Source organism: Pleurodeles waltl, chromosome 4_2 (assembly GCF_031143425.1).
Source record: "Pleurodeles waltl isolate 20211129_DDA chromosome 4_2, aPleWal1.hap1.20221129, whole genome shotgun sequence".
NCBI classification, from domain to species: domain Eukaryota; kingdom Metazoa; phylum Chordata; class Amphibia; order Caudata; family Salamandridae; genus Pleurodeles; species Pleurodeles waltl.
Genome location: NC_090443.1, coordinates 594,661,272 through 594,688,909, shown reverse-complemented (window position 1 = coordinate 594,688,909; position 27,638 = coordinate 594,661,272).

Here is a 27,638-nt window from a genome sequence, read left to right as displayed (position 1 = left end):
TTGAGGCAATGGGCGTCATGGTTTGTGGATGCCTCTAAAGAGGACTGCATTGCCTGCAAAGTCATTGTGGTTTAGGTTGTGTACACTGGAATAATCCTTATGCAATATTACAACCTGCAAAGTATTAGCTAATATGTAGTGTCCTGACCCTTGCCTTATAAGGAGTATATTTTCCTGCATAATATTTTTGATATATGTTATTTTGCCTTACAATGTCAGGACAATGTGTATCATCTCAGTATTTACATGATATGCACAATAGTCATGTTTTATGTCACTTATGGTCTAATGATATATTTACAATACACAAATTCCATTTTTGTATAATCCTGTGCAGGGCTTCTTTTGTAGTGGCATTCATTGTGTCAGTGGTATGAGTGTGTTGCGCAAACACTTTGCACGTGACCTCTAGGGATAAGCCGGCTACTCTGTGCCAAGCTACCGGGCATGAGCACAGGTTCTTTGGTGTGTAACCTACTCTCCCTGACTAGAGTAGTGGTTTCTGTATGGCTGTGGTGCAAACCTTAGCCAGACAGAAACCCCATTTCTAACATGGACTTTGTAGCTGGAGTCTACTCTATATTACAGTGATGTTCTGTGATCCTTACTGTTGGTCAAGTGTGTTCTGACACATGCAAATTAACCTATTTGTATTTGTCATTTCAGCATCATCTCAGGCAAGCAGAGGAGACAGTGCCAACATCTGTGGGGAAGCAATTACCCATAGTACCTCCAGTCATGACACGACAGACACAGAGGGACCCAGGAGGGTGAAGGGAGTGCCACGGAGGACACCTACTCTATATCCTCATCATCTGAGTTAGGCTCCAGTGGACACTTCCAAGTGGTGGCGGCACCCCCAGTTTTATCTCCTCCCTCCCTGTTGCTCACCACCCAGTTGGCTTGGCTCAAGGGGGGGTTGTCCCCTTCACTTCAGACTCCTCAACCCCTGCTCCCCTTACTGAGAAGGTTATTAGCCTCCTGAGAAACATATCTGTGGGTGAGATGGCACTTCTGAATGCCATCCAGGTACAGGGCAGCGATCTGCAACAGATAGTGGTGTTCCTGGAAGGCATCCACAGTTCTATGTCTGCCCTACAAAGATCTTTTCAAGCTCTGGCCTTCTCCCTCACAGCAGCCTTCCTCCCATCCCATACATCCACCCTAACATCTGTCTCTTTCTCATCCAGTTTCCCCGTTCCCATACCTGTCCCAAGCACACTCACACATAAGCACTGACACACCTCAACAGCCCCAAGCAGCACAGGTAAACATAAAGACCATAAAATACACAGGCATTCAACCTCTCACTCCACTCACAACCATCATAACTCTGACCATATCCCAGACACCACAGCCACACCCACAGACACATCCACCACTCCAACAATACCCCCAGATACCACACCCACACCAACAGGCACATCCACCACTCCCACCATACCCCACACCCACAACAGACACATCCCACACTCCCGCCATACCCCCAGCCACCACACCTACACCAAAAGACACATCTCCCACTCCGAGAATAGCACATCCACATAATACATCCAAAGACATGCAAATGCCCACACTCACCCACACAACAGACACCTAGAAAACACAAACATCATACTTCAGACACACAGACAGCAGCACCCACAACACACCCGGCACTTCCACTTCCACTTCCTCAACCTCCCATCCCCTATACCCTTCTGGACACCCTACCCATTTCCCTAAAGAAAGTTTGATGTTTTCCCTTGCCCTTACCCCTGTAAAACCCACCCACTCCCAAAGCTAAATAGACCACATCTACATCACAATCCATTAATTCCACATCTAAGTATTCCCTAGTGACACTTAATCTCTCACTAAACCTATCCATATCCAAAGGAAAGCCCCAAAAAAGGACACCCCTCCCAAAGTCAGGCCCACCCGTCCCTAAAGCAAACCTGTCCATCCCAAAATCGACCCTACTCATCCCAAAGGACATCACTAAGGTGCCTGGACTGCAAACTAGATGCCCCTTTCTGGTGAGGTTCCCATGGCAGTGTTCTGACAAGCACATTTAGTGGCTGAACTGCTCTTTCAAAACAGCCACCATCCTCGAATATTGGAAACATGCCAAAGTCTGCCCCCTCCTGAAGAAACCCACAGCCGACCCATCAGAGATCAAGAATTTCCGGCCCTTCTTTCTGCTACCCTACCCAGCCAAAGTCCTAGAAAAAGCCATAAAATCACAGCTGCGACAATTCCTCAAGAATAACAACTTTCTGGATACCTCTCAGTCTGTATTCTGCAGTAACCATAGCATGGAGCCAGCTCTTCTTGCAGCCAGCAATTACATCCTCAGACTCATCGACTGTGGCCACACCACAGCACTCATACTCCTTGACCTCTCAGCAGCCTTCAACATGGTCTCCCACAGCACCTGATGCACCAGCCACCACAATGCATGAATCTGTGGAAAAGCCTTGCAATGGATTCTCTCCTTCGTCACCAGAAGAACACAGAGAGTTAGGCTCCCACCCTTCATATCCAAACCAACAGAAGTCAGCTGTGGAGTCCCTCAGGGATCCTCCCTGAGCCCAACACTCTTCAACATCTACATGGCCCCGCTTGCAGCCATCGTCAGAGACCATGGAATGAACAATGTGTCATACCCTGATGACACACAGCTCATCATATCCCTCACTGAAGACCCAGACAAAGCCAAGAGGAACTTTCTACCCGGAATGAAAGCCGTTGCCACCTGGATGAGGGAGAGCTGTCTCAAGCTCAACTCAGACAAGACCGAGCTCTTCTTCTTTGGAAACTTCTCTTCATCCTGGGATGACTCATGGTGGCCCACATCGCTCAACACACCGCCTACTCCAACTGACCACGCCCACAACCTAGGAATCATACTTGATTGTTCCCAATCAATGACCTGACAGGTAAACGCAGTCACCTCGTCCTGCTGGCACACTCTCCACCAACTCTGCAAAATCTTCATCTGGATCCCGGTCGACTGCCGCAAGCTAATCACCCACACCCTAGTCACAAGCAAGCTCGACTACGACAACGCACTCTACGCCTGCACCACAATAAAGAACATCAGGAAACTACAACTCATCCACAACCATCGCCGGTGGAAGCTTTTTCGCCTACCGTGCAGCTAAGAGACGGAACAACCTGCCCACGCACTGCAGACAAAGGCCACCACTCACCATCCTCAAGAAAAACTTCAAGACGTGGATCTTTAAATGAGACCCGGACCCACCACCAGCACTTGAGACCCTCACAAGTGAGTAGTTGCACTTTATAAAAACGGATTGATTGAGAGACTAGTTACTGGACGTAGAACTTAACCATTGAGTTCCATCATCAAGCTGGAGGGAATTAGTTTGGTTGGTTAGAACTGCATTACTTGGCATCATTGTTCCATCACATGCACCTTCTCTTCACCCAGATTGCACATTGTGTCCTGAAGAAGGCCCCTCACTGCATGCATTACACCAGAGCAAGAAAACATTAGTCAGCCACTTGGTTTAAAAGACATGCGGCAAAGCAAAATGATCTCTTTCTTGGTGGCATGTTGCAGGAAGTTGCAGTGGTGATATTTAAAGGCCCAGGTGGAGGACCAGAGCACTGTAGAAGAAAACATGCAGTAGGTTAGTGTTTCTCTTCTACAGCCCTCTGGACCTTGCAGAGGGTCACAGGGTTTTGGTCAGGAGGATTTCACACGTGCTGTTTGCTTTATTTGTTTCAGGCTGAGTCTTGAAGGGGCTCATATCAGCGATGTATGGCAAAAGGACACATTTATTACTTCTCGACCCTGGTGGATTCAGACAGCAGGGTGGGGGGTGTCACTTACTCACTCCCAGCTGTGCTGTTCAGTGGGCTGCAGGCTAAATAATTTCACCCCCTTCCTTTCCATGAGCAAAGCATCTACTTCTCAGAGTATGTTTATATATATGTGATCTCAAGGATCCTAGAAAATACAGAATACATTGCTTAGTCACAGGGTAAGTTATCTTTTGGAATGCTTTTGAAGATTTTAATAATTATGGTCTAAAAGACTTTTCCTTGCATACTTTTACAAGGCTAGATTTCACTACACAGTGTTTACAACAATAGACAGTACAACAAGTTTTAATGTAGCGCTTTATATTTTGCTTTTACTAGGCTAATCCTTACCATGAATATTTGTACCACACAAATATATCAATTATTTAAAAGTACACTTTCAATCTCATAAAAATGAGTTAAAATGCATCTAACAGTGTAATAATGTTTTAATTTTCATAAATAATAAAAATAAAATATATATATCCTATCCTCAACCAAGATGGAACCCATTTTGTGAGGGCAATATAATGCAAACAAATGCTTCGGGAGATGAATGCACTGGCTCTGTTGTAGATGTGGTGAGGACTGGGGTCTGTGGGAGCTCCGGAGTGAATGCTGTTCATTAAGATTTCAGTCTCTTCTGTGGTGAGAGTGGACCTGCTGTGGACGGTTTGGGTGGGTTCTGGGTGGCTGGGTCGGTCGTAGGTTCTGATGCTGGGTGGGTTCTGCTAGAGAAAGCTGTCATAGCAAGTCTATGTGTGTCTAACTGCGCCCCACACCAATCCCTTATATACCTTTTCTAGGGATGGAGTTCAAAAGCAAAAATGGGATCAGCTCATGCTTGGATACTGTATACCTTACAAGCTATTAACACAATGTGATATTTTAACAACACTTCATGTCCAAAATATGCATGCAGAAACCTACTGCTCATGTCCTCCTTCATACAAGATGGAAAACAGAAGTCATCCCTCTCACAGCTATTTTCGTGAACTGCTTCATGCATAAACAACGGGTAAACCAGAAAACGTAAAATTGTAATTCTTGGTTTTGTTATCAGGATTTAGAAAGAAGCATATCAATCTAAGCACAGCTTATTAGTTGCAATATTAAAACAACATGTTGGCCTGCTTTTTGTTTTCCAGATCTTTTTAGCACCCTGCACGCATAGCATCTGAATCCAATAGCATAGTTAAATTAGCCTGTTGTAGATGTCACTTTTCCTCTATTGCATACAACATGACATAGACATAAACAATGTTATTACAAAGTTATTTCCAGACATCAATAAAATAAGAAAAGAATGACTCCGGTCCCACAGCTAACTCATGATAGTCCACCAAAAACTGCTCCCTGGAAAGAAACCATCACAGAGTCAGCGGCATCGTGGCTTCCGAAATGGGTCGCTAATGCCCCCGACAGACCAAGACCGTGAAGACCTGGGCCATTCGCTCACATCGAACTCAAAGACCCTTAGCCAGGCGTGGTTGTCCCGAGCCTGACATTTATGGGGAAGCAAAAACAAAATTGAACCATTTAACTCTCCTCCAACTCTATCCCTAGGAACCATTCGTCCGAGGGCAGACACTTCTCAGCCTGGTGATTGTTTATGCCCTTATTAAGGGGCATCATTATAGAAAAGGGAGATTTCACTGCCATGGGTCTTTGAGAGCCCTAAAAATGTTGTGGCTTGAACATTCAAATAGTCATTTACGACTCAGCTGTTCGATTTCACCATGGCCAACTACAGGGTTAAACAAAAGCAGACGGTATGAAGTTTTGCACGGATCCAAACTAATTCCCTCCGGAGAAATCCATGCAACACATAATACTCACTTTCCAAAATAAAAGTCAGAATTCTCAGTCCTGCGAACTGACATTAGTACTCACGGTCACTTACAGAAGAGAGAGTGAACGTAAATGCAGCCCCTTCTCAAATTGACATGGACTTGCCACGGCATGAGTGCTTTGTTTACTGAGTCAACAGAAGTAAATACATCGAAATACTAAAAAAAACTTGGAGCCTAATAGGCCTCTACGTAAACTTTTAATGATCAAAATTGCATGATTGCTATTTTATATAACCGCTGTTGTGCAGCACAACTCAGGTTCCCAGACCTGCGATTTAACCCACAGGTTGAAGAAAGCAATTTCAGCACAAGTGATAACCGTTTTAGAAAAGTATCCATGACGTGAACCCAGGGGAATAATTTTATCCCTGGCTCATTTTTTATTATATAAAAGAAAAAAAATGTTCACGCTGACAAATTAATGGCATACTCATAAAAATCAGATGTATTCTCCGTCCAAAATGCAATTTCAATTATGCATTACCGGACTAAAATCAAAGGGGGTTCTGCTTCCTATGCCACAAATAGTTTCTACATCATAGACGAGGTGTTCATAGCTGATTAATGTCGGCTGTAGCATATTATTCAGCTTAAATGTTGTCTGAGTATGTACTATTGGAGAAGAATTTGTCATAATTGTATTTGAATGTGCATTGCACTTAAGCCAGGACACTTCATCTTTAAGGTTCATATTTGATGACTCCAACTGCCAACGGTGATTTGCACTTGGGGTCCGTAAACTGGCATTCAGCAGTTCTCTACCTCTTTGATATGAAACTAATGGAATACTATTCTTTCAATTGTCAAGAATGCACTTAGAAAAGTCTTAAGTGAATTTTAATAGAGCTGAAAGCAGGCAGGTGAAGAGGAAAATGGAAATGTGATTTGTTGCATCTGTTGTGTACATTTTTATCTGCTAAACTTCAGGGATTTCCTCTTGAATCAATGCATCTCAATGCAGAGTTAGCATTAGTAATTTAGTAAAACTTGCCATTAATTATCAATATATACCCCATTCATATTTAAAAATGAAGTTATATATAGTAGGGCTGGCTGCTTCAGGTGTTCTTACCGTAAATCGTTTCTAGTCTACTAGTAACAGAATATTTGCCTATTTACCTTTTACCAGGGGCGGCTCCTTCGTAATAATGCGCCAAGGTATAAAGATGGAGTTAAGTTTGCACTGAATTTGCGCAAAAAAAATGACACAAATCCAGCACAAACAAAGTATAAATATGGGCCCAATTCTCTTTAATCAGAGTAATCTTGAAAATTAATAATCTACATTCTTCATTTTGGTGATACTTGCATTTGAATTTGGAACAAACTGGCACAAACACATAGCAAACTACTTCTGTAACACTGTTACAATACAACAAATCATAATAAAGCCAGAAAAAACGTTTCCAAAGAAAAGCCTTTCAAAGTCTTCCAACTTCGTTTAAAAGGCTTTTTTTGTTGTAAAGTTGCAGTACGTATTGGAGGTAGTCATTTGGGACAGAATCACACCAAAGGGCTAAACTGCCCATAAGCATTTCAGAGATGTGTCCCATACAATTGCTTTCAACACCTTATCTAAATTTTAAGTGAACTGCTTTGAAGTATATGTCAATGTGTTTCAGCCATACATCTACAAGCCTCCTTAGGACAAGCAGGAACACATTAGAAGTCTGTTTAAATCTCCAAGAGCCAAATCCACATTAAGATATTAAATCATTCTGGTGACACTGTTGGTGATTCAAAACGCCCGCGACACCAATTCTGGCTCCAGAGGCTAGGGCTCCAACCGGATGGCTTGTGCAGACAAGTGTGTGCTGTCTGGTAAAAGAATCGCTTCATCAACTCAGTTTTAATTGTTTTTGTATATTGAAGCTTAAAACTTTTTTTATTATGTAGGTTGAGGTGATTAATTTATGGCAAGAAATGTAAATAGTAATTATGCCCAAAAATCCCAGTAATGCAGAATTGTTAAATTTTAGTGGCCCCAGACAGAATAATCTACAACCTTGTTCACTAACTATACAAACACATGCTTATAGTAGGTACTTTCATTCATGATGTATTTTGTTCTACCACTAGACAAGCATCCTTCTCTCTCCAGACCTAGGAAGACCCATGTTTAAGCTTTGCATAAAGATAGTTACTTGGCTGGTACAGCAGAAACTGGAGTTGATTGAGGTCATCATACACTGGCTGTGGGATCTGAAGGAAAAGAAGGGGCAGCAGATCAGACATCATCCCATCACGCTGGAGAATATCCCTTCTGCTGCAAGTCCCACCCCAGCACAACCAATTACAACCCCACCAAGGTTCTCCTCCACAAGGGCATGGTTGAAGGATCAGATGGTGTAAGCAATTGGGTTGCTTTTGAAGGGAGCCTAGCACAGGCAGAACCCACAGTCCTTGTCAGGGTGAAGCCAAACCAAATTCCAAATTAATGTGAGTTCAAGCCCTTAGGACCCTGGCATACAGCTTTCAGACTTAACTTAATGGTAATGTGTAAAGTATGTCTTCACCACTCCAAACAGTAGCACAGTGAAAACACACCACAAAAGGATTCCACACCAGATTTAGAAAAATAGAAGGCCAAAATGACAAAAAGTAATCAATTAAATGGAGATGTGCAGTTTTAAAGGTTTCAGTGAAAATAGCTCAAAAAACCACAGAGCACCAAATGCGTCACATGTTGCTGAGCATTGTGGGGTCCAGCACCAAGGATGCACACACAGCCGAGGAGATGCACTGGTTCCAAGATGCTGCCAAGATGCAATGCAATGTACTGCGTTGTCGTCGAGAATTCTGTTGATGAGGGCTTCTTATGAGAAGTCTGGCATCAAGGATACATTGTACAGTTAAGGCAGTGTGTTGGTTCCAAGAAGCTGTGAGGCTACGGTGCAAAAACTTGTATCATCAACAGGGATGCCACTGATTTGGGATACAAAGGCCTGCTTCAGGGGAGCTTCATACATACAGGCTGCAAGATTGATGTAGAGTTCTTGCACCAAGAGAACTGTCACAGCAGAGGTGATGCGTTGGTCCTGCTCAGAATTGTGCTGGGCAGCAGAGGAGATGCGTTGATTCTGCTGGGTCCACAGATGGGCTGGCAGAGCTCTAATAGGCCCTCCTCCAAAGGTCCAGGACTAGGGGTGGAAACACTTGACATGGTAGGAATCACAGATGGCAGAGTTCAGGTGCTAAGATCAAAGTTGTTGGATCCTTCTGTCCCTGAGGCTCCAGTCAAGAGGCCATCCAACTAGCCCCTGGAGTCACTCTGGGGTCAACAGATGCAGGTCCATTCCTCAACCAGGCAAGGGGCAGAAGCTGAGCTCAGCAGGGAAGCAGTCCAGCAGAGTGTCAGTCCTTTCAGCAGCTCAACAGTCCTTCTTCCAGCCAGAGTAGTCACAGGTCCAGAAGTGTCCTCAAGATTGGTGTCTAAAGTCTAATATTTATACCTTGGCCTCCAGAGAAGCTTCTAGAAGATTTCCTTTGAAGCCCACAGGCTGCCTGCCTTCCCTTACATGGCTCTAGACCATGGGTACTCGCAAACATTTTCCCAGGGGCCAAAAAGTTTGGTCGGTGATGTGACCAAGGGCCGCATCAATGCCAGCGGAATGGCTGTCGGGCGAGGGGATTGGGAGGACTGGTGGTTGAATATTGGTAGGTGAAGCAAAGGGTATACATCTAGTGGCTGAAATGAGCAATATGAAACTAGAAAACCTGGGACTAATCTTAGCTTCCCCACTTTTCCAAATTGTGTGATCCTAGGCAATTGCTTAATTTTAGGTTCAGGGTCTGCACCGTACAAATCTGCTTCTGCGTTAGTTTTAATAAACTATAATGTTGTTCATCTCTCATAGGAGCCCAGGCCACTCAAAAAGTGCGCATAACATCTGACTTGCTTGTTTAATTCACTATTGGGTATTTGTCAGGGTAGAAGTGAAAATTAATGTTTCTAAATTCTTGTTTGAAAACTATCACATTTAAATTAATACTCCTCATTGTACTGATACAATAAATTATACTTAGGTGAAATGGACTGTGTGTTAATTTAATACACTTTTTGAATTTTGAAGTAACTGTTCTACAGTATTTGTTCACTTTTTCTGCAAGATGTCTTAAGAAATGAACTTGCTTCTAAAGTGAAGCTCAGAACTCCCTGGTTACTTCCTCTCCTTAACACCAGTTGACCTTGAAATAAAATATTGCCTCTATATTTACGATCGAGTGAAGAGGAACCCTGTACTCCTGTTGTCCCGGGGGCCGCATGTAAAGGTCACGTGGGCCGCATGCGGCCCCCGGGCCGTACTTTGAGTATCCATGCTCTAGACTAACCACAGGGGGCATGCAGCCCTTTGTGTGGAGTCAGGACACAGCATCTACAAGAGTAAGTAAGGCTGGGCCCAGCTCCGCCCTCTCATCCTGTCAGTAATGGTCCATCCAGGAACACCTATTCTCTTTATTATGTGTGGCTGTCTAGGAAGAATATACATAGCCCAACTGTTTGCCTCTCCTAGTCATGTGACACAAAGACAAGTTGCAATTTTACCAGAAGAGAATATTTTTCATTAACATTCCAAATACATCAAACATGAACTGGTTACCTGTTCCTATTTGGAGGTTACAGTTTATTAAATGTAATAAGGTAACCCCAATGTTATACTATGGGTGAGGTTGGGCGTGTAGTAATGAAAAATACATTTAAATATTTTTCACTACCCGGATATTGTAAAACTAAAAAGTACATGTCCAACTTTTTAAATACACTGCACATTGTACTCTAGGCTGCCCTATCCTAGGGGTGATTTACATGTATTAAAAAGGAATTTTTGGGCCTGCCCAAAAGGCTTTGTCAGGTCAAAACAGCAGTTTAAATCAGCACCCACATGCTGCAAAGGCATACCTGAGACATGTTTAAAGAGATACTTAAGTGCATGGCACAATCATTGCTGCAGGCCTACTAGTAGCATTGAGGGACATATTTATACTTTTTGACACAAAACTGTGCAGACGCAGATTTGCGTCAAAAATTTTACCGCCAGCTAATGACATTTCTTTGTGCCGCTCGGGTGTCACATTTATACTTTGACGCACGGCGGCACAAACCACTGGTGTGAGTAATTTATTTGTATTCAAACCAATGCGTCACGTCGTAAAGAAAAACAACGTTAACACAGCGAAAATGACTGTGAGCCAGTTTACGACGATGCAAACTGGATACGCACCGTTTTTCAACGCAATAGCATCAAAAAGTGGCGCAAACACTGCAAAATGTGCTAAGGCGGTCCAAAATGGATCCCAGATGCTTGGATAGACCCCAGGACGATGTCAACAGACCAGGAACCAGCCAGGAGGACTGTTGGACAGGGCTTTTTGACGGGGTCATCCCCAAACTTTTTGCCTCCTTCCTCCTATTTTTTCTGACCTGTTGTTGGCTTTTGACCTCTGGGCACTTTACCACTGCTAACCAGTGCTAAAGTGCATATGCTCTCTGTGTAAATGGTACTATTGATTGGCTATTTAATTTACTTATAAGTCCCTAGTAGAGTGCACTATATGTGCCTAGGGCCTGTAGATTAAATGCTGCTAGTGGGCCTGCAGCACTGGTTGTGCCACCCACTTCAGTAGCCCCTTAACCCTGTCTCAGGCCTGCCATTGCAAGGCCTGTGTGTGCAGTTTCACTGCCACTTCAACTTGGCATTTAAAAGTACTTGCCAAGCCCAGAACTCCCCTTTTTCTACATATGTCATCCCTAATGTGTGCCCTAGGTAACCCCTAGAGCAGGGTGCTGTGTAAGTAAAAGGCAGGACATGTACCTGTGTAGTTATATGTCCTGGTAGTGTAAAACTCCTAAATTCATTTTTACACTACTGTGAGGCCTGCTCCCTTCATAGGCTAACATTGGGGCTGCCCTCATACACTGTTGAAGTGGCAGCTGCTGATCTGAAAGGAGCAGGAAGGTCATATTGAGTATGGCCAGAATGGTAATATAAAGTCCTGCTGACTGGTGAAGTCGGATTTAATATTGCTATTCTAGAAATGCCACTTTTAGAAAGTGAGCATTTCTTTGCACTAAAATCTTGTTGTGCCCTTCAATCCACGTCTGGCTAGGTTTAATTGACAGCTCCTTGTGCATTCACTCAGACACACCCCAAACACAGGGTACTCAGCCTCACTTGCATACATCTGCATTTTGAATGGGTCTTCCTGGGCTGGGAGGGTGGAGGGCCTGCCCTCACACAAAGGACTGCCACACCCCCTACTAGGACTCTGGCAGACAGGATTGAACTGAAAGGGGGCTTGGTGCATTTCTTAGACACTCTTTGAAGTCACCCCCACTTCAAAGGCACAACTTAGTATAAAACAGGGCCTCTGCCCTACCTCATCAGACACTTGCTGGAGAAGAAACCTGAACCAGAAACTACATCCTGCCAAGAAGAACTGCCTGGCTGCTCAAAGGACTCACCTGTCTGCTTTTCTACAAAGGACTGCTGCCTTGCTGTTGGCCTGCTGCCTTGCTGAACTCTTGTCTGGCTGTAAAAGTGCTCTCCAAGGGCTTGGATAGAGCTTGCCTCCTGTTCCCTGAAGTCTCAGGACCAAAAAGACTTCTCTCTTCCACGTGGACGCTCCGTGCGCCGAAATTTTCGACGCACAGCTTGTTCCGCGGCAAGAAAAACGCTGCACACAGACGCTGATCGACGCGACGCCTTCGGGACGACCGAATCTTTGACGCACGGCCTCGCAAGGACAACGCCGCCTGACTTCCCGGGAGAAATCGACGCGACGCCTGCCGTGAGATTGAAACTTTGACGCACAGCCTCGCAAGGACAACGCCACCCGACTTCCCACGAGAAATCGACGCGACGCCTGCCGTGAGATTAAAACTTTGACGCACGGCCTCGCAAGGACAACGCCTGCCGTGAGATCGAAACTTCGACGCGCAGCCACGCAGAACGACGCGCAGCCGGAAAACAAGCAGGAAAATCCACGCACAGACCCGGGACATCTGGTACTCCCCGCGAACCACAGAAAGAGACGGTCCGCGTGCCGGAAAACGACGCACGACTCCCCGCGTGGAAAATAACGACGCAAGTCCGTGTGTGCTGATGAGAAATCGACCCACACACCAGTTTTCTACATACCTCTTCTCCTGTGAACCTCTGAGGAAATTTTCCACCAGAAACCAGGTACTTTGTGTGTGAAAGAGACTTTGTTTACTTTCTAAAGACTTACGACACTTTGGGGGTCATTCCTACACCGCCGCCCGCCAAGCGGGAACCGCCGAATGACCGCACCGCGGTCAAAAGTCCGCGCCGGCCATTCTGGCTTTCCCGCTGGGCCGGCGGGCGACCGCCAAAAGGCCGCCCGCCGGCCCAGCGGGAAACCCCCTTCTACGAGGATGCCGGCTCCGAATGGAGCCGGCGGAGTCGAAGGGGTGCGACGGGTGCATTGGCACCCGTCGCGATTTTCAGTGTCTGCTTAGCAGACACTGAAAATCTTTATGGGGCCCTGTTAGGGGGCCCCTGCACTGCCCATGCCTGTGGCATGGGCAGTGCAGGGGCCCCCAGGGGCCCCACGACACCCGTTACCGCCATCCTGTTCCTGGCGGGTAAGGGGGTCGGAATCACCATGGCCGTGGAGGATTCCCTGGGGCAGCGGGAAACTGGCGGGAAACCGCCGGTTTCCCGTTTATGACCGCGGCTTTACCGGCGCGGTCAGAATGCCCCCGGAAGCACCGCCAGCCTGTTGGTGGTGCTTCGTCCGTCCCCTGCCCTGGCGGTCTATGAGCGCCAGGGTAGGAATGACCCCCTTTATATCACTTTTCAGTGATATCTTTACAAATTCATATTGCAACTTTGATCGTTTTGACCTGAAGATACCCAGATAAATATTATATATTTTTCTAAACACTGTGTGGTGTATTTTTGTGGTGTTATGCTATGGTGTTGTATGATTTATTGCACAAATGCTTTACACATTGCCTTCTAAGTTAAGCCTGACTGCTCGTGCCAAGCTACCGGAGGGTGAGCACAGGCTGATTTTGGATTGTGTGTGACTTACCCTGACTAGAGTGAGGGTTCTTGCTTGGACAGAGGGCAACCTGACTGCCAACCAAAAACCCCATTTCTAACATTGGTGATCAGCGGTGAGGATAGGACTTGTGTTTGTGCAGTGACATACAGTAGCTAAGTATTTCACTACCTACCCACAGTTGAAGGTCAACTTGATTTTTCATCTTTTTTTGGCTTTTGATTCTCTGATGTCCTCCTGGATATACTATTGATATTCTGGACTTTGGATTTTGGTTTTTGCTGGTAAGATCTTATCAGAATGGGATTGCTTACCTACTCATTCTTTGTTCGTACTGACCACCTCACTAAGGCTGACCTAAGGAAGCTTTGCAGAAAATGGGGCCTTCCTGTAGCAAGGAGATCTACTAAGGCGGAGATGCTACATAACTACATAGTCTGGGGGGAGGAAAGATGGGCAGAGAGAGAGGCAGCAAGAAACCAAATGACTAAGTACCCCTCAGATGAGGAGGAGGACTACACACATGAGGAGGAAGACTGCTCACATGAGGAGGAAGACAACTCAGATGAGGAAAGAGACCCAGAGATAGATGAATGGCTCCGAGGTCAAAGGCGACAGGAGCAACAATTAGAGGAGTATCTTGCAAGGGTTGAGGCAAAAAGACTCTTAGCCCTGGAAGAAGAAAAGATTGCAGCTCAAGAGCTGAGCTGTAAAGAGCTGAAACTGGAGGCCGGAAGGGCTGAGTCCAGTTCAGATGGTGGCAGCAAAAATCTTGCATCCGGTACTGCTGAAGAAGGGCACAAGCCCAGAGATGTGGTGCCCAACTTGAAGAAGGGAGTTGACACACCCCAGGTGGTTCAAGAGTATGAGGTAGTTCCCGTTACGCACAGGGTCCCTGAGAAGGATTGGGGAACTGGCACAGGGAGTCATATTCCTACTGGGGGGAGGGGCACTCTACTGACTCTAGCAGAGAGTGACAGAGAAAAGGGTTCCCCCCTGGTGGACGTCCTGGATATAGAGTGTAGAGACATCCCAGAAGAGTATGGGTTGAGTGTCAGAGACAGGCAGATACTGTCTCACCAGTCTCAGGAGGGTGATGTAGAGTGCTTTTCCAAGGCTGAGTTACTGGATGGTTGGGTGAAGGGTACTGTGGTTAATACATGTGAAGGGCAGAGTGATGTAATTGCTGGAGAGCATATGTCTGGTCCTTATTTTCCAGAGCTACGCCAACACCAGGTGGAGTGTGAGTCCTCTGACCCCAGGGAACTTACAATGGAGGCAGACTTCTGGGTGAGTACCAGAGAGTCTGAAGAGGCATTTGGGGGTGCTCCTGAAGGGAGTGGTCTAGGTGGTTCCCAACCGAGTGAGGTGGGAAAGGATTGTAGTGTCCCAGGTAGGTCCCAGGTCCTAGAGGGTTCCATGAGGGAACACCAGGAGGGAAGCCTAGCCTGTACCGTAGGGCCACCTTTTGAGGGAAGCCCTGCAGTGTCAGAAGAACTTGGGGGGTGACTGTAGCCAGCATCCCAACAGTTCTGGTGTCTGGCAGTACCCCTCCTAGTGATGGGGTGCAGAAGTCCAGACATAGGGTTGAGAGGGGGTTGCAGACCCCAGTGGAGGACCTTGAGAGTCAGGGGTCAGCTCTGAGAGCAGAGCCCCCCAGGAATGACCCAGGTGAAACCATTTCTGGTTTGGGGGAAACCCAGACTCTGCCGGATGGGCAGAGGTCGGGAGACCTGCGCCAACCAGACTCTTGTGTGGCCCTTGGGGACGGTGTGTCCCTTGTGGGGGGTGAGAGTGCCCCCCAGGAAGTCCTGGCATGCCAGGCAAAGATTCAACCTCAGGGTGGTGACTCTGGGTTGGATACCCAGGTTCAGGGGTTAAACTCTGACCTGGTGGGAGGTAGGTGTGCCTCCCAAGAAGTCCTGCTGTGCCAGGCAATTGTCCAACCTCAGGGTGTTGACCCTGGGTTGGGGAACCAGGCTCAGAGGTTAAACTCTGACCTGGTGGGGGGTAGGTGTGCCCCCCAGAAAATCCTGGCGTGCCAGGCAATTGTTCAACCTCAGGGTGGTGACCCTGGGTTGGAGAACCAGGTTCAGAGGTTAACCTCTGACCTGGTGGGAGGTAGGTGTGCCTCCCAGAAAGTCCTGGTGTGCCAGGCAATTGTTCAACTTCAGGGTGGTGACTCTGAGTTGGATGGCCAAGTTCAGAGGTTAAACTCTGACCTGGTGGAGGGTCAGTGTGCCCTCCAGGAAGTCCTGGCGTGCCAGGCAATTGTTCAACTTCAGGGTGGTGACTCTGAGTTGGATGGCCAAGTTCAGAGGTTAACCTCTGACCTGGTGGAGGGTCAGTGTGCCCTCCAGGAAGTCCTGGCGTGCCAGGCAATTGTTCAACTTTAGGGTGGTGACTCTGAGTTGAATGGTCAGGTGCAGAGGTTAAACTCTGACCTGGGGGGGGGTAGGTGTGCCTCCCAGAAAGTCCTGGTTTGCCAGGCAGTGATCCAGTCTGAGGGTACAGACCCTGGGCTGGAAGACCAGGTTCAGGGTGTCCCCCCGGACCTGGAGGGAGGGGCTACTGATAACAGTGCCCCTACCATGTTGTCTTCTGAGGAGGCCACTCCTAGTTGGAGGGTGCTGGACCCCAGAAGGGAGGGCAGGGGGAGGGAAGCCTCGCCCCGGGCCCTAGTCCAACCTGAAGGTACAGACCCCAGGTTGGAGGGCCAGTTGCAGGTTAACAGCCCTGCACTGGTGGAGGAATGGTACAGGGCGACTTCTATAAGCACCCTGACCATGTTGGACTCTGGGGGTACCGCTCCAGGAGGGAGGGTACAGAGCCCCAGAGGGGAGGACCAGGTTCAGGCTGTCATCCCTGACCTGGTGGAAGGGAGAGTGGATAAAGGGTGCCCAGCACCTGGGGCTACCGCCCCCAACTCTCCACAGCCACAGTGGTGGGAGAGCTTTGAGAGCCTGGCTCTCATCCCTGGCAGCTGTCAGTAACCACTGTGGCTGGCTGTCCGGGTGGACAGAGTTATCCCTGGGGAGGGGACAAGTGTCACACCCCGGGGGTAGAGTGGGCAACACCACTGTGTTGGTCATGGTGGTACTATCCTGCTCCTGGGATACATCTGTGAGCAAAGTAAGGTTAGGTGCTGCACAGATGGGATCCGCAGGTAAGGAGAAAGGTTCCCCATGGGTTGGCTTAGTGGGCCCTGAGAGTATGGACAGAGGGATCCAATTGGAGTCAGGAAGGCGAAGAACTGGAGCATGCCCCTGCTGTTGTGGGCCTGGGTCCTTGTTCTGTCGCCTCAAACAGGAAAGTAGATCAGGATAGTGATTGTTCTCCCCTGGCTTTAGGCTGGTAGGGGGTCATGTTGGACCTGGCTTTTTGACGGGGTCATCCCCAAACTTTTTGCCTCCTTCCTCCTTTTTTTTCTGACCTGTTGTTGTTGGCTTTTGACCTCTGGGCACTTTACCACTGCTAACCAGTGCTAAAGTGCATATGCTCTCTGTGTAAATGGTACTATTGATTGGCTATTTAATTTACTTATAAGTCCCTAGTAGAGTGCACTATATGTGCCTAGGGCCTGTAGATTAAATGCTGCTAGTGGGCCTGCAGCACTGGTTGTGCCACCCACTTCGGTAGCCCCTTAACCCTGTCTCAGGCCTGCCATTGCAAGGCCTGTGTGTGCAGTTTCACTGCCACTTCGACTTGGCATTTAAAAGTACTTGCCAAGCCTAGAACTCCCCTTTTTCTACATATAAGTCATCCCTAATGTGTGCCCTAGGTAACCCCTAGAGAACGGTGCTGTGTAGGTAAAAGGCAGGACATGTACCTGTGTAGTTATATGTCCTGGTAGTGTAAAACTCCTGAATTCGTTTTTACACTACTGTGAGGCCTGCTCCCTTCATAGGCTAACATTGGGGCTGCCCTCATACACTGTTGAAGTGGCAGCTGCTGATCTGAAAGGAGCAGGAAGGTCATATTTAGTATGGCCAGAATGGTAATATAAAGTCCTGCTGACTGGTGAAGTCAGATTTAATATTGCTATTCTAGAAATGCCACTTTTAGAAAGTGAGCATTTCTTTGCACTAAAATCTTGTTGTGCCCTTCAATCCACGTCTGGCTAGGTTTAGTTGACAGCTCCTTGTGCATTCACTCAGACACACCCCAAACACAGGGTACTCAGCCTCACTTGCATTCATCTGCATTTTGAATGGGTCTTCCTGGGCTGGGAGGGTGAAGGGCCTGCCCTCACACAAAGGACTGCCACACCCCCTACTGGGACTCTGGCAGACAGGATTGAACTGAAAGGGGGCTTGGTGCATTTCTTATACACTCTTTGAAGTCACCCCCACTTCAAAGGCACAACTTAGTATAAAACAGGGCCTCTGCCCTACCTCATCAGACACTTGCTGGAGAAGAAACCTGAACCAGAAACTACATCCTGCCAAGAAGAACTGCCTGGCTGCTCAAAGGACTCACCTGTCTGCTTTTCTACAAAGGACTGCTGCCTTGCTGTTGGCCTGCTGCCTTGCTGAACTCTTGTCTGGCTGTAAAAGTGCTCTCCAAGGGCTTGGATAGAGCTTGCCTCCTGTTCCCTGAAGTCTCAGGACCAAAAAGACTTCTCTCTTCCACTTGGACGCTCCGTGCAACGAAATTTTCGATGCACAGCTTGTTCCGCGGCAAGAAAAACGCCGCACACCGACGCTGATCGACGCGACGCCTTTGGGACGACCGAAACATTAACGTACGGCCTCGCAAGGACAACGCCGCCCGACTTCCCTGGAGAAATCGGCGCAACGCCTGCCGTGAGATCGAAACTTTGATGCACGGCCTCGCAAGGACAACGCCGCCCGACTTCCCAGGAGAAATCGACGCGACGCCTGCCGTGAGATCAAAATTTTGATGCACGGCATCACAAGGACAACGCCGCCCGACTCCCCAGGAGAAATCGAGGCGACGCCTGCCGTGAGATCGAAACTTCGACGCGCAGCCCCGCAGAACGACGCACAGCCGGAAAACAAGCAGGAAAATCCACGCACAGACCCGGGACATCTGGTACTCCCCCCGAACCACAGAAAGAGACGGTCCGCACGCCGGAAAACGACGCATGACTCCCCGCGTGGAAAATAACGACGCAAGTCCGTGTGTGCTGAGGAGAAATCGACGCACACACCAGTTTTCCACGTACCTCTTCTCCTGTGACCCTCTGAGGAAACTTTCCACCAGAAACCAGGTACTTTGTGTTTGAAAGAGACTTTGTTTACTTTCTAAAGACTTAAGACACTTTATATCACTTTTCAGTGATATCTTTACAAATTCATATTGCAACTTTGATCGTTTTGACCTGAAGATACCCAGATAAATATTATATATTTTTCTAAACACTGTGTGGTGTATTTTTGTGGTGTTATGCTATGGTGTTGTATGATTTATTGCACAAATGCTTTACACATTGCCTTCTAAGTTAAGCCTGACTGCTCGTGCCAAGCTACCGGAGGGTGAGCACAGGCTGATTTTGGATTGTGTGTGACTTACCCTGATTAGAGTGAAGGTTCTTGCTTGGACAGAGGGCAACCTGACTGCCAACCAAAAACCCCATTTCTAACAAGGACCCACACAAGACCCAGGAGAGGGAAAAGAAGAAAAGAAAGGGTTGCTTCGGGGCAGAGGAGCAGGAAATTCGGGTGAAAGAGGTGACGGAACACCAGCACTAACTTTTTGTCACCTCAAAGTTGCCAATCAGTAGGAGAGAGGCAATATGGCAAAAAATTGTTGACAAGATAAACAGTGTGGCAGAAGTACGGAGAACAGTCATTGAGTGCAAGAAATGCTGGCATGACTGCAAGTGCAGGACCAAGGAAAAGAAGGCCAGGAACAGGAAGGCAGCCCTGCAGACTGGAGGTGGGAGTCCAGCACCACAAGAGGCCCTGGACCACATGGAGGAGATGGTGGCAGCTGTCATCCCTGAGGAGATCGTCGCAGGGATTCAAGGACAGGACAGCAAAGACTACCAGGAGACAACAAAGATGCAGGGTAAGTCGCATGGGGAATTAAAATGCACAAATGTTAACTGCAAGCAGGGGGGGCATACCTACTACACAATGCATGTGAGTCATGATATTCAGGGAGTGGAATGGGTAAAGGGGCATAGCACAGGGGCATGGCCCATTCAGAGAAAACCTGGTGCACAGTACTACACTACACCAACAACCTTTGCATGGGGGTATGCTGCCATGCCAAGGATGTTGGAAAGGTAAAGCCAGTCCAGGAGCGTAGGGTACAACGTAAAACTGGCTTGCGGTCACACGTCAGCAGGTATTCTCCCTACATGAACTAGGGCTCAATTAACAGTCTCAGGCCATATCTGCAAGTGGAATTTAACATTGACAACAGTTGCCACTACCACCTTTGCTGTGTGTGCAGGTCATGTAACTAATGGCAGTACTGTTCCCATAGATCAAACACACCCAAATTAGAGGGTTCAGGATGACAACTTTATCATTCCCCTGTAATCAATATAAATGTTCTAATCCTTTCAAATGTGATTGTCCATAGTTGCTACAAACATCAGCCATGGCCATAAACATTATGAGGTACACAGCACTAATGTCATACCCATGCTGCATATGTCAGGGTCCACCCTGTGCCTGGGTCACAATAGCTCCAATGCAACATCCCAAATGTCATACTGCTCAGACAACAGCATTGAGGAGGAGGACATATATCAGCGGCTAGTGAAATTCACCCTCACAGTGAGAAGAGGAAATGGAACACTGCTAGGACCATCAGTGCAATCCAATGTAGCACACATTCCCCAACATCAACATTACACACTACCAATGCTGACATCTGTAGTGTGCCATACCAATGTTATACATAGTATATGATAGGTCTCAGCAACATATAGCTGGATGTGAAATATCTGAGACTGGCTCAGTTCCAGATTGTGAAGTGTGGCGCAAGTGCCATCAGAACAACCACAGCCAGTGCAAGGCCTCACCATGAGAATGGAAGTAGACGGAGGTTTGAGTAGGACAAGAAGGTGGCAATTCACAATTTGGCCAGAACCAACACCTAGAGGATATGATGCTGACAAGTCCCCAAACTGACCACAATACATGTAACATGCAGGTGGGGCATAGGCGATGGGAGAATGCTAATATTAAAGACAGGAGTAATGAACAGTAACCAAGATAACAATGTGCAACAAATAGGAAGGCAGGCATGTCACATTACAAATCCCACAACATAGACACACTAATTGTACAATATCTCATTGCAGAGGATGATGGCTCTCCTGGAGATATGCCTGTCCTGGACTACCCTGATGACATGGATAATGAGCTGACAAACATCAGCCAGCAGACCCTCCAAGATGTCCTTGGGACCCTCCAGACCCCACCTTCAGTCGCAAGGAGAAGCACAGATACAGCAGCCATCACAGAGGACCCACCCACCACTCCAATTGTACGACCTGCCAGCTCCAACCCAGCTAAGGACTCTGACAATACTGGCACCAGCTTTGAGAGAACTGTAGTTGGAGTACAGCGGGAGCTGCCCAAGGAGGTGCAGGTCGGGATGGAAAATTTGGCAGCCAGCCTAGAGGGGGTGCGTTCATGCATGATGTCAACTGCAGAACAGTCAACAAAAGTCAATCTTGCAAGTACTTGAAAAAAGTGTGAAGGAAATCAGCACAGCTGTAAGAGAGTTGACACAACACCTCCAACAACAAACCTTTCATCGCAGGCACAAATGCAATATTGACCCCCCTCAGGGCCGACCTGGCTGCCTACCACAGTAATGCAGCTGCTATTCTTAAGAACCAGCAGCTCCTCCTTGCTGCAGTACTGCCCTTAATAGCCCCACAGTTGGCAGCTACTGGGATGTCTGACCCAATGTCTTCAAACACTGAGGTGTGTGTTGCCCCTTCACTATCCCCACCACCAAGGGCAGAGGAGACAACACACACATCAGAAGATGAAGATGTGGAACAGATCACCCTCACCCGTAAAAGTACCTAGAAGCACTAGTCCCTGCCACCTGGCCACTTATAACCAAGGTTCTGTGCTTTGTAACATGCCAGTCTTGCAACAGCTGCGCACAAGCACTGTTCTCCAGCCCACTGTTTATCTTGTCACTCTGCCCTGTGATTATCTCTCACTAACTCATTGGCAAACCATGTCCCTCTGCACTGTCTGACACTTCACCCCAGCATGTCCAATGACATGTCCTTTAGCACTTGTGTAGGCTCACAAACGAAGGTGTCACACTAATGGACACACAATCATGGACAATGTAAATATAGCACTGCAGCACTTTAAAATAAATGGCACTTACACAACAACTTTATATCTGTGTAATGTGACACATCAACCGTGATGGAGAGCAGTGATGTTTACCTCATGTCAATGACTATAGAATGTCAATCTAACTGACCTGAAAGAATGTTGGTTGATAACTATGCACAGTGGTCTGGATTGTACCATCATCTGCCCTTCCTGAGTGTTAATTCTGAGGGAAATAGAAACTATAAAGTATAGTGATGTGTTGGACAGAATAAGTTTTCCTCAAGGGATGTCTAAGCCAAAAAGTGTTGCCTTCAAATTTTTCTTCAAGCCAATATTTACGTATGTGACATTTGACCCAAATTTTTCCTAACGCACACCATACAGCAGGAATTGATGTGTAGGAGTGTACGTCCAAATATGTAGCCTGGCTGAACAATGTAACAAATGATAGGTGTGAGTTATGTATACCATACTACATGAGATCATATCACCACTCACCTTATAAGGTTTCACTTGAACATCAGGATGCAGGCAAACGTAACACAGTGTCCTCACTACCAAATCTGGTCCCAGGTAGGTGAGATTGAAAATATACATCAATAATTAACAACACTTTGGGATCCATAGTAACCTTGACTGGTGGGTGCCATGGATGGCAGAATCTTAACAAAGTATCTTTGGTGTAGCTGCCAACGTAACAGCTCAGTTGGGATTTGGTTGCAGGATGGGACACAAATGCAAATACTAAAGAGACACTGTTCATCCATGGCAAGGCCCTGATCCCCAAGCTTGTGACACATACTGTAAAGGATTACCTAAATATTTATTTAACAGTAAATAAGGAAGATATAACCTGGGGAAACACCTTACCTAACCTAACCTACCCTAACCACACATTACCCACAACAGGCCCTAACTAACCTAAGCTAAACTTACTTATCACATTTAACTAAACAATCTAAACATCAACCCTCCACCCCCCTTATAAGACGGGACACACGGAGGACAACATATACTATTCTAAACACATACTATCTTATACTAAACAAATATATATTTGTATTTTTATATTTATGTATATTTATTTAATTAAAACCCCAACGTCATCCCCCACACACCCACCCACACACATAATAAAAAACAGATATTAAAAGTATCATACCCCCAACCACTAACTAAACTGACTATTCTAACCTAACACTAAGCTCCATAAACCCACTCATTTAAAGTACCAGGAAAGAGGGGGGAGGGGAGGGAATCATTGCTGAAGGTATATTGTTCACAAGTTCGCCCTCTGCAGGGTCTTCTTTATGGCACGCACCCTCTTATTAACTTGTGCCACCTCCTGCTGCAGCCTGTTCATTTTCCTCAACATACGTTCAATGTCACGTTGCATCCGTTGGAAATCTGCAGGGTCAATGACTGCAGCAGGGGTGGTCTGGGTGCCAGTTGAAGATGTTTGTCTGGTTGTCGGTGCAATGCGTGTAGGAGGAGGTGCAGGTGGTGCTGTGATAGGTCCGGGAGCAGTGGAGGTTGATGGTCCTGCAGTGGTGCCTGCTATGGTTGGTGCCACCTAGGTGGCAGTGGTGGTGCTGGTGGTGGTGGTTGTGGTGGACACCGAAAGGCCCCCTGGGCAAATGCCCTCCACACTCCGGAGACTCTTTCATGGCGATAACGCCGTGCCATGTGGCGGAACCCAGACTCCACATCCAGATTGTGGTGGTAACACATCGCCCGGCGCTGAAACTCCTAAATCTGGATGGCTGCTGTTAAAAAAAAGGTAAAACCAAACATTAGGTACTTCATTGTGTGATATAGCTACTGAAGTAAATCAGACAATACATCTAATGTACCAGAAACAGGCCATATCATCACACAGATCACAGATTGTCCCTGAGGAAGTGCATACCAATGCAGCCTACACATGTCCTATCTAACAGCACAGCAATGCTCTAAAAGATGTGTAACAACTTAAATGACCTATGCATCATAGTTCAGCCATTTGTCATGTAAAAAATGTTGCAAGTCCTCCACATGTGACAGGCCAACTAATGACTATCTTCTAGATGACAATCAAGGGCCACAAGATCTGTGATTTGTAAATGCAATTGACAGGATAGAATGCAGTTGCTAATCATGAGTGGGTATCCTAGTTTTGGACAAGTCATTTACAGATTTACATGTCTGTGTACTAAACATGGATTATCAGTCCTAGGTACACATTTCGTAACCCTATGCCTATGCCTGAGGGGGGGGATGGACAAGCAACAAATATTTTCCAACATCTAGGACACCAGGAAGCTTTGGAAAGCTGTACATGGGTTTGGGCAGTCCACCACAGATAAGGAGAATGTCTAAATAGGATACTCCCAAACCTTTGACAATCCCATACACGTTTATGTTTGGAAATGCAGACAATTGTCAACATCATTTAATTCCACTAATACATGTTTTACAACAAGCAGATAGATGCAAGCACACATCTGGCCATGAGCTCCATGCACACCTATGACATTGTACTCAAGTGCCTCATACATGTAGCACAACATTTTGAACTACATGCTGCTAGCAAGTCAAACATACAGTCAAACATGTTTATTACTGAACAAGGAGGCTCAAGTCTGTGGGTAAGACTTTGGCATCCCTATTCTGTGAGATTCAGGGTCTGACTTGCTCGCTAAATCATAAATATGGTCTTCTGCAAAATTTTCTAACTAAAAGTTTTATCAACAAATGCCACCCTATTCACATGGCCATGCCTACAGGGCTGCACTATAATCCCAAAATATGACTATACGCTGATGATTGTCCAACTCAAAGATGGAAAAAAATGATACTCCACTCAAGTAACATATCCGATCATTTACCAGCACATCATACCATGCTATGTGTCCAAAACACAGGAGTCAATCACACAACAGCTGCAAACACACCACAGAACAGAAATATCAACACTTACTGGAGATGTCTGGGTCCGCAAATCGAGCCACCTCTCCGATTGTATTGGGGGCAGGTCCACCTGTAAAGCATGGAAGGAGAAATGTGCTCAATGTCTGTGAACTGTACAACACTTCCAAATACAATTACTGTGTGTAACATTAAGGAGGTCATTCTGACCTCGGCGGTAAAAGGCTCTTACCGCCGGTCAGAAGACCGCCATTCTACTGCCGCGGCCGCGGTAAACCGCCACGGTCAATCTGACCCACAACTGCCAAGCCGCCAAAAACCCGACATCCACGGAAGGCCGCCTCATCAGCGGTCAGCGATAAACTGGAGATGACCAAACCTCCACCGTCACGCCAACACAAACACGCCCATGCCGTTATGACCCACGAATCCACGCGGCGGTCTTTCAACCGCGGTATTCCATTGGTGGTACACACAGCCACGGTCAAAATACACACCAAGCTCCAAAACACAGCCACATTGGACAATTTGAAATACACACACCTGATACACATACAAACACCACTCCCACACATCCAATCAACTATAAAACACACACCCACATCACCCACAAACCCCCACTACTAGAAATTCGGAGAGAAGGCGAGAGAGAGAGAGAGAGAGAGCACAGCTATCAAAAACCCCAACACACACAGGAACACAACATCATCACCCACACTACATCCACGCACAAAACACCACACACCACCACACACACCACACTCATCACCACAAACATCACCCCACACCACCCTATGGCACCCCAAAGACACCCCAGGTTCTCGGACCAAGAACTCAGGGTCAAGGTGGAGGAAATAATTAGGGTAGAGCCCCAGCTATTCGGCACACAGGTGCAGCACACCACAATAGCCAGGAAGGCGGAGCTATGGCAAAGGATCGTCGACAGGGTCAACGCTGTGGGACAGCATCCCAGAAACCGGGAAGACATCCGAAAGCGCTGGAACGACCTACGGGGGAAGGTGCGGTCGATGGTGTCAAGACACAACATCGCTGTGCAGAAGACTGGCGGCGGACCCCCACCCACTCCACCCGAATTCACAGCATGGGAGCAAGAGGTCTTGAACATCCTGCATCCTGACGGGCTCGCTGGAGTAGGTGGAGGAATGGACTCTGGTAAGTCTAATCTCAACTACCTTACTCCCCCAACCACCAGCATGCCAACCCACACCCCCACCCTCACCCCCAACCCCCCAGCACACATCCTCCCTGCCAATGTCTCACCAGCACAACCCACCCAACACCACACCAATCCCTGAATGCCAACACAAACCATGGACACCCATCACCTAAGCATGACCACTGCACATACCCATCCCCCCCACAAACCACCCTCACAACTCCTCCCACAAGGGAATGCCAGCACTGGGGGACAAGGGCACCCCCAAATCGCACGCCATGGCACACACAGAAGCAATAACCATACTCTTTTACCCCTGCAGGGCCCGAACGCCAACACACTGGCCAGGAGGGTCCAGATTTGTCCATCCCGCCCCCAGAACAGGCCCCCAGTGATGACAGCAGCTCTGTCGACCTAGAACCTGATGACCAGCCCGGACCATCGGGGACCTCTGGACAGTCGGTTCCCCACACACAGACACAGGCCACAGCAGACCTAACCCCCTCTGAGAATACCAGCACAGCTCCCACCCAGCGGGCCCATGCCTCTGTCTCCAGGACGCGTCAATCAGCGGTGTGTCCGCCACTACAGGGCACCCAGGCTGACCCACACCCCCAACAACAACAGGGACCTGGGGGCAGTGGTAGTGGGCACACCGTCCAGGGGACAGAGGCCCGGGGAAACAGGGGAACTGGGAGGGCTGCAGTGCGAGAGGGGGTTGACCGGCCCAGGGAACCCACTCTCCAATAGGCCCTCACCACCATCATGGGAGCATACCACCACTCCCAGGAGACGATGGCGACGGTACTGGCCAGGTTCCAGGGGATCCAGGCACAGCAGGAGGAACGGTACATGGGGTTCAGAGACGAACTCAGGAACATAGGTTTCGCAATGGGGACCATCGTCCTGGCCCTCAACCAGATAGTCACCACATTGCGGGACCATGTGGCACCCCAAAGGGCCCCTGTCACTAGCCCGGACCATGAACAGCCTACCTCCTCCGCCGGCGCTAGTGGACAGGAGGCCCCCACACAACGACAGGCCACCAGAACCCCACCTCCTGCTGAAGATCAACCACCCCGCAAGCAGAACCTGAGATCACACAAGAAGACAGAGTAGGATGCCAAGACCCCCGCCAGCATAAGATCCCCCCTGATGTCATCTCACTGTCCCACATTGTCACCCTGTCCAACCTTGAACTGCCCCTGCTCCATCCTTCCACAGGCATATGGACAATGCACCTGTGCGACTGAGAACTGGACTCTGCCATGGACATTACTCCACCCCCACCCATCACCGTTTTACTATCATGGACCCATATGCAGCACTTAAAATAAATCACCAATTGCACTTCAAAAATCAGGAGTCTGCTTGTATTCTTTACAAATGTATTACACATAACGGTGCAATAATGTTCAGTTACTTTGTGATGACAACATACCAATGTCTATAAGCATTAGTCCATGGGCAAACAAAGCAGCAGTCACGCTGTGGGTCATACAGCTCTGAAAAGGGAAGGGAAAGTCAAAAATCAGTTAAAAGGAACTGGGGGGAAACACAGAAAGTAGAGAT